The sequence below is a fragment of the Cupressus sempervirens genome, chromosome 11, assembly GCF_028749045.1.
Source record: "Cupressus sempervirens isolate cs-2001-9-10 chromosome 11, ASM2874904v1, whole genome shotgun sequence".
NCBI classification, from domain to species: Eukaryota; Viridiplantae; Streptophyta; class Pinopsida; order Cupressales; family Cupressaceae; genus Cupressus; species Cupressus sempervirens.
Window position 1 is genome coordinate 412,052,601 of NC_143128.1, and position 9,481 is coordinate 412,062,081.

The window sequence follows — 9,481 nt, forward strand, 5'->3', positions numbered from 1 at the left end:
ATTTTTGAGCATTGAAAATGTTTTTCATGTATCAAAACTTCATTGAGTTTGTCTTTAGAACTTGAGTTACAACAGTTGGGCCAACTTTGTGCATTATGATGAAATTGGTATTGTAGCTAACTCTAGTAAGTTATGATTTAGATTGGCATATATGTAATATATTGTATCATATCCAAAAGATGATAGTGAAGAATATATGATGAGAAAAAATGTGAATTGAAGAAGGCTACAAGTAGTGTAAGGGACAAAAATGTATTATCTATCATAGTCAAGTGATCATTGCAACACAAGGAATCTCAACTAGCAAATCAGAGTTGCGGATTAGAGATCAGCCACTGGTTCATCATAATAGATTCATTAGTCAAATCATTTAACGGGGTAGACTTAATAGTATTTTGCTAAATCTCCTAACTGAGTGCATACTTCATTGTATGTTTGTAAATCCTTTGACAAGGTGGACCTCATAGTCCTTATTGCTCCTAACATGGTAGATCACCAGAAGTGGACAATTGTAAGCCTTAATAGGTTAACTTTATACTACAGTACTAAAGATTGTGGGTATCATCCCCACCCCAGCCTTACTTTCTAATTGGATGGTTTCTAGGTCACCATATCTTGTGTCAAATTGTTATGAGTGTTTTATTTTCTTTCATTCTTTCATACGTGCAATTAGATCAAAATATTACATGAAGGATTAATTGGTGAAGTGAGATAAAGTTTATTAGTTCTTGATTCACCCCTCCCCTCTCAGTAACCTTGCCTACCTCATATTTCCAAAAGATGTAATATTGTAAGGTGACGTGTAAGTGTAATATATTAATTTGGTCCTATATTACTATTGTAAAATGGAAAAGCCTTGAGGCCGACTTAATAGCTTATTCTAGAACTTGGTATAAAGGGAAGATGATTTCATTGGTTGAAATCATCCAGTGTGGATATTATGTAATTAGTGAAATCATTTTTATATGTGAACTTGAGAGTGAGATCCAACGTGAATATTGTATTGTGTGAACTTACATGCACATATATTTTGGATCAAAGAAGTGGTTGGTGCAATTGAGGCATGGTGAGCTTACAAGGAATTGTATCTATCAAATAAGTTGGTGTTGGAAAGTGTCGATATACCATTGTATTATTCAATGAGGATAGCACTAAAGTTTCTTAGACAATGGCTTCATCTGTCTTCCTAATCAACTCCTAATAGGGTTGGAATCTCCTAACAAGGATTCAAAGTCTCCTAATAGGAACTCATATGCATTGATTGTTTTCCATTGAATCCTAATGAGTACATCCTTTCACAAGGAACATTTATATTAGTACATCATCTTGTGGGTACCATACCCACTAGGGTTTACCCTTTGATCAAGAGTTTCCCTAGTTAATAGATCTAGTGTATTAAGTATGATTACCTTTATGTGGTTTTTGCATCTACACTTTACATGTTTTGGAATTAATAAGGATATTGAGAGTTATTTTCATATTTTAATTGCATAATTGATTCACCCCCCTTGTTGAAAAATTGTTCAACACTCCCCTCAATATTCATGACAAGGGCATGACCACCTCCTATGTACTATAAGTTGAGTGGTTGTATTAGGCATTCATAGATTGGTCTTTTGATGAAACAACAACCTCACTCTAACAAGTAGTATCAAATCTTGGTCACAGGTTTGATTCCTCAAACACTCAGGTAATGTTGAGGGGGATATTGTTGGAAATTCATTCAGTAGTCCCCTCAGGATTTGTGGCAAGGGTTTAACCACCTCTTGTTTACTATAAGTTGAATGGTTGTATCGGGCATTGATAGAGTGGTCTTTTGGTACAATGACAACCCCACTCTAACATTCCTCAGTTATCTTGGTGGACTTTACTTTCTAACAATTGTTTCGCTACTATTTAGTGTGTTATCTATGAAATAGTTAAATATCTCCATTTTGGAGTCCATTGATTACTTATCTTTGAGATTACAAAAAATCCTTCTTAATAATCTCTTGTAAATAAGGATTCAAAAAGTTTGGAGACTCCAATAGTGTTGTTGGACTATTGTATTTCCCATTGCTTTATCTTCTTTAGCTCTTTGAATGTCACCTTCTTGAGTTGGGTTTGTAGTCTTTTTAACGCATCAAAGGAAAAATGGAAGTGATGTCAAATGGGATTCAATTATAGAACTTATATATGTTGACATTATGATTTTCCTTGATGCCAAATTGGACACTTCATGGTGACTTTTATTTTACAACATGTTCAACATATTTTATGCTATGACTATTTATTGCATTTATTGTTTTGGTAACTAGATATATAAGTTAATCTTTGAGTTTGGTTAAAGGCTTTTGTGAAGTTTATAAAACTTGGCTAAACTTGAGTCACGTGTTGTTTTTGTATGGTCATATTTGAAGATCATTTTGTGAACTTATCAAAAGGGTTTATTAAAAAAAAGATATATTTCATTTGTGTGTTTCTTTTTAATCCTAAGTATACACAGTGATGCTCGAATAAGTTTTTAGATCAAGGTTGTGAAGGTTTTTGTTCAAACTTTGATCTAGGTATTTTATATAACTATCAACATAATCTATTGATCATTTTGATGGCCTTTTTGTTAGTGGAAGTGGTATTTTATGAAGGTAAATGGATATTCAATGCACATACAAATATTTTCTTCATTCAATGGGTTGATAATGGTTGAATTATTTTGATTAAGTAAAAACATGTTTGATAGGAATAGGACTCGAAATCTTTTTCAAAGAGTTAGAGCATATAAGCATAAAAAGTCCAAATGAAACGATGCATCAACAACCAGAAATAGAGAACCCCCAACAAGGGATCATATGTTAGAGACAACAAAAAAACCGAAAAAATTTAATAGAAGAATGGCTAGAAGGTCTTCAATAGGTCCAGTACCTGATGACCCAAAATGTTCATTTTAACTATAGAAGCCCTTAGCTCATCAAGCTCTTAATCATCCACAGCCTCAGGTTTCTTTGCACTTTCCCTAGTCCATTTACTAGGTCCTTGATCATCCTATAACTCCTTATTTTCATGGTCCTTTCTCCCTTTTTCTAGCTTCTCCAAAAGGATCTTAATATTTTCAACAATGGTCTTAAGGATTGAGTAGCTCTATTCAACAATCTTTTTCGAAGTGTTCTCCATTTCTATGACTCTGTTGTCCAACTTATCCACCCATTTCTACACATCTCTCATCACATTGTCCATATTTCTGACTATCTCCTCCAACGGTGACACTCTTTTCATCATATTAGTAATATTTTCAACATTACCAATAAGATTTGTAAGTCTATCCAAATGCTAGCCCAAAGTTCTCTCTCCCCTATTGATTTTACTAAGATGCTCAAACTCCCTCTAGATATCTTGCATTTGACCCTTAATCTGATCAATATCCTTCCTTGTCAGTCTTGGGTTTATGAAAACACTAGTCACATTCCCATGAGCATTTTTATCAGGGCTTTGTCTTAGATTGTCCTCCCCTAGGTTCAAATTGATATTCCCAATGTTATCTTCCAGGTTCAAGTTGCATCCCCTTTGGGCATCTTATTCTTGCCTTTAATGTCCATTTCCCCCTTATAGGAAAGAGGTTCCTCATCCAATGAAATGTCCTTACCACCATCAATATTCTTCTTTTTATTTTTAGTATTAGCTCTTATGTCACTAGTTTCAATCATTTTCCCCCCTTACCCTTCTTACCTTTTTTCTCCACAATCTCCTCATCATTACCCAAATTAGAATCCACCTCCTCATTGTTCCTTTTCCTTCTTTTAGAAGATGAAACATAGTGGCTAGAAATCTTCCTCTTATTCTCCAATTACTAATACTCCTCCTCATCCATCTCATCCTCATAACCATCTTTAGATTCACTCCCTTCTCTATCATAATCTTCCTAGGTCAGCTTGCTCATACGAGGCTTTTCCACTTTCTTCATTTTTAGGGTATTCATGGCTAAAACCATAATCCCTTCATGACAAGCATGGTCCCCATCTACGTCATTTTGTAAACTCAAAATAGAGCTATCCAAAGATTGCATAAGGTAAAAAGGGAAATTAATTCTAACCTCATGCCTAAAATGGTTCACCAGCATGAAATGATGACCATAAATTTTGGAATAGTGCCCATCCAAGGTAATGTACTCAATCAAAACAAACAAAACAAATGTCCAGGGTCTAGTAATGCTTTTAGGGATAAAGTAAGAGTTACTAATTTCAACCAACCTTCTTCTCTCATGGTCTGACTCCATGAAAGAATCAACAGCTCTATCTGAGACTTTTCTATCCCTAAAGAAGTTAATCCCCTCCATATCCAAGCTCATAGCTTCAACAATTACCTCCTCAATGACCTCCTTGTGTTTGTTCCACACAAGAACACTTCCATTCTTCTAGGATTTGATAAATTGTCTAGTGATGGAAGGATTACCAACCTTAATATTTTTAGGGTAGCTTATAATCTTGTCCCTTTCCAAAATGCTCCAAACATCAATTTTTTGTTTCCACTTCAAGAAATTATTGGGCTCGCATCTCTTCTTCCTACTACACATATTTTGTTCCTACTAAAACTACCTGTCTCCTCTGAGAAAGAAAGAAAATTCACAATCTTGACCTCGAAGAAAAAACTCTCTCTAGTTCTCCAAAAATACCCACAATCTATGTGACAAAAAGTAACTAATCACATCATAATTATACCCCAGCCAGATACAACTTTTCCAACTCACCTCATAATTAAACCACATTGTATAAATAATCATTTTTTAAGATTTGTTTGTTTACTTCCTATCCAATCGTACTCCATCAAAGATTGGCCTTCAATAGGGATGTAACTACCATTATACCAAACAATCTTCATGTAACTTTTGCAAGCCACATTAGTAGCCCAATTAGCTGCCATGTTGGCTTCTCTATAGTTATGAGAAATAATACATTTATTAAAGGAATTAATTAGATTTATGGCTTTGTAAATGATATTATGAATAGTCCATGAGGGAGTAGTGACCTTATTAAGAAAATTGATGATGTTTAAAGAATTCCTATCAAGACATATTTTCTCAAGATTCTCACTCTTAGAAAACAAGAGACCATGTAAAGCATCACTAGCCTCTACTACATGATTAGTTTGATTTCCTATAGGGATTTCCATAGCCCCATTGTTATAACCATTTTCATCTTTGATAATGATCCCACATCCAACAATCCCTAGATTTCCTTTTGAAGCACCATCAAAATTGATTTTATACCACCCCATAGGAGGACAATCCCATCTAGCATTGCTTCTAGGTTTGATCTCCATGTGAGGATGATGAGGGCCATCCACCTTCCAATTCTTGATAACTGTGGTCTCCCAATTGTCTTTAGGCTCATGAACCTTTACACTAATCTAGACATTCTCAGTCATTGCCCTCCTAATCTTGTTAAACATCTTATTGGAATTTGACTCCTTACCTCTAAAAACTCTACATTCCTTTCTTTCTAGACCCTCCAATAGAAATGAGGTAAGAGAAAGTTCCAAATATTGATCATCAAAATATTGTGAGAAGGAGACTTCCAAGTAGAAAAAAATCTTGGATATTGTTAGGAGAGACCCACTCAAAACACAAGAGTTTAAGAAACTTATCCCATAACTTTCTAACATATGTACAATGTAGAGTCAAATGATCAAAAAATTCCTCTTCCTCCTTGCAAAGGAAGCATCTATTGACAAGGAAAAAACCTTTCTTCTTAGATTATCTGTGGTGAGAATTTTACCTTGCAACAAAAATCCAAAAAAATATGTTAACTTTAGGGGCCACCCTCTTGAACCAAGCTTTCCCCTAACATGGTTCATGGCAATCTTTAAAATTCTTAACATATAGAGAGGAAACTGAGAACAGTCCATTCGGGTTAAGGTTCCAGATGAGAGAAACCTCTTCTTCAATAAAAAAGACAACATTCATCATAATGTTTAGGTCCTTGAGGGAAAAATCCACTATAGTAAAGTCCATCCATTTACCATCTTCCCAGTAATCAGCAAAATAAAAACCAAAACCCATCTTACACTACATCATATAGCCATTCCACTATTGGTCAGTACTAAGAGGGTGATCCAACACCCATATATCATCCCAGAATTGAATAGTTTCCCCATTACCCACTTTCCATCTCACCCCTTATTGGCCATTTTTTTATTTTTTTGAGCATTTTCCTAGATAATGGATCCTCCTTGAGTATTTTCATTATTTATAAAATGGTGGAGAATCCTATTATCTATATTATATTTGTTATACCAAATATTCTTCCATTCTTCATCATCATTAAAAAATCTCTATATCAGTTTAGACAGCAAATAATCATTCATATTACTAATTCTTCTCAGCTCCAATCCCCCTTTTCTAATAAGCTTGTACACCTTCTCCTAGGCTATAAGAGCCATTCTTTTCTTTTTTTCCATACCTGTCCATAGAATTTGTTTTTTCGGATTCTCTCAATAATATCAACATATTTCTTAGGGATTTTAAACAAATTGAGAGCATACAGAGGGATGTTTAGAATAGTTGTTTTTAACACAATAATCTTACCATCCTAGCTAAGGAGAGATCATTTCCACATTGCAAGCTTGTTATAAATGTTATCAATCAAGGATCTCCAAAAGGAATTAGGGGGATCAAGGCAAAGGGGCAAACCAAGATAAGACCCCAAGAGATTGTCAACCTCACAACCCAAAATTCTCTTAATCTTAGCTTTCCTATTCTCATTAACATTTATGAAGTAGATAGAGCTTTTTAGGCAATTAATGAGCTACCCAATGGCACTTCCATAATTATCAATAGCCTTCCTAATATTTCCATCATTTTTCACCATAGCTTCTCCCACCACAGTAGAGTCATCCATAATTGAGGGACAACAATTTTACCAAAAATATTAGTTAGTGTTTACCAAGAAACACAAGATGATCATGAATGTTTGCAATTACACAAAATTTTGTGTTTGATTCCTATCGAGCTAGGAAATGGTTAACAAATATCGAGATGAAGATTGGGTAAGATTTATTAGAAATGAAACATGAATTTATGGATCTCAATGTAAAACATTTAACCAATAAAAGTAAAGTAAGGAATATTGGTAAGGGAGAATGAATATGCATCATTGATCTAATTGATCAAGCACGCCATAAGGATCTAAACCCTAATTATGTTATGTATGATGGAAGTCTCAAGATTTCTTTATAATGATGGATCAAGATCAGATTTAAAGTTTTTACAGAGATATTAGAAAGGATGACAATTTGAAGATCAAGCTAAGTAAAGGAAGAATAGAGCTACCAAGCAATGAATAAAGGAAGATTGGTTAAAATAAGTCATAGGAAGGTGATATCAATACAAAGAAGATTTGATCTGAATCGGGAAATGAAAGTTGCATATTGTCAACTAAATTTACTACTACTTTCTTACTATTGTAGTAGAAAATATCCTAACATAGTGGACTTATCAGTCTTTACATAGAATCTCCTAACCCGGTGCACACTTGAAGAGTGTTTCTAAATACATTATCAAGGTAAACTTTAAAAGGTTTTATTGTGTTACTCTTAATAAGGTAAGTCGCCAGAAGTGACATTCTTTGTATGCCTTAACATGAAACATTATTACCATAGTAATGAAGGATTTGTGGGTGTCATCCCCACTGTAGTTTTCCCTCTAACCAAGGGTTTCTGCATAGCCAAATTAAAGTGTCAAATGTGTTGATGGATTCTTGTTATCTAATTACTATGATAGATTTTAGATTTTTTTAATGTTATTATGAATATGCATGCAAACTGAGTTCAATAATCAAGAGGGTAAAAAGAGAATTAAGTGATAAAAAAATTTAAGAGATCAACTAAGAAAAATCTTGAGATCAACAGCCTCACTCAAAACAAAGGTAATGCACATGATTTTTTATCATCTGGGTTTAAAGAATGTTTTTCTCATACGAAGTCTTTTGGCTAAAGATAGAGGTAAAAGTACAACATAAAGAAGGTATGCACTCGCACCAATCCTTTTTTAAACAAAAAAAACAATTCTTTCAATTATATTGTGGCAAAATCAAGTTATGAATGATAGTTTCAAACAAAATCTCTATCAAGGTTTTGTTTTTCATTGAAGATTTTTTTTCTATTAAAGTACAAAACCCTTCTGAAAGCTTTTACAAAAACACATTATATTTGTGATGTTTGTTATTGGTATATAATGAAATAATCATAGCTAACAAGTGTTTAATTGAAAAGAAGAATTAGTTTTATTGTGATAAGACAGTTCAAACAATGAAAATGGATTGGGTATTTGTTCACAAAGTTTTCTAATACAACCCTAATCTCATGTTTATTTACAAATAGTAAAAACCCTAAATAGTTATGTCAAGTCATAGTTGAATTACATTGAATAACTCGTGGCCAAAATAATTTCACTAATTTATGATTTGTTTGTTAAAGATGAAATGTTTATGTTGGATGTTTTGATTCTTTTTGGGGAATAAAAGAAATTTCAAAATAAAATTTTCTATGGAGTTGTTTATTAGCAGCTTATTGAATAATAGTTCAAGATTCATAAATTACTCTAATAGAGTTACCAAAGAAAAATAATTACGTACTAAACTTTGTCAAAAGTGGTATAACCAATAGATGATCAAATTTATTGATAGTTGGCTATCAATTCCACATCATAGTTTTTTTGGTGGTTGTAAATAGTTGTATCTTTGATGTGCTAAAAAGATTATCTACACTAATAGAGGGTTTGTTTTAATCAAACAGTTACAACTTGGTGTAACTAAAAATGGAACAATGAATGTTATCTTTTGTATCACTATATAAGGGAGTGTGGATATGCACAAAGTGTGTAAAAAGGGTGTGTATTCATACTTTCTTATGTAGGGAACATGTTCTGTACTAGTTGACAATTTATATGATTAATGTGTATATGCATAAATGCATGTCTTGAATGTATATGTGCATGTATATATGATTTGTGGTAATAGTTGTGAAAGTGAAAGGAAGGGGTCGGGGCTCCTTGTAGTTGGAGTTGCAAAACATTGTAAAGGAATTGGAGCTCAATAAATATTATAGGTTTGGAGTGGTTTTTCTCTCTATAACAAAAATATTTCAGTTTTGACAGTTTTGCACTTGACACAAGTAATGTGTTGTGTTCTTTGTGAGTTTTTTCTTTAAGGGCCCGTTTTGATCGTGGATTAGAATGAGAATGAGAATATGAAATTCTCAAAATCCTTGAATCCGTTGTTTGGGTCTACCAAATGGGAATGGGAATTAGAAAAAAGCAGAATCTGGTATCCTTATTTGCCCCCCAAAACAAGGATTCGGTCTTCCACCAAAATAGGTGGAATTGTCAAATACCCGTTTTAATTCCATTTTTCCAAAATTGAGCATTACAAATTATTGAAATAAAATTATTTTCTCACATCCTCTCATTTGACTTGAATTGATTTGGTGCTCGTTATAAACGTTATTTTCATTG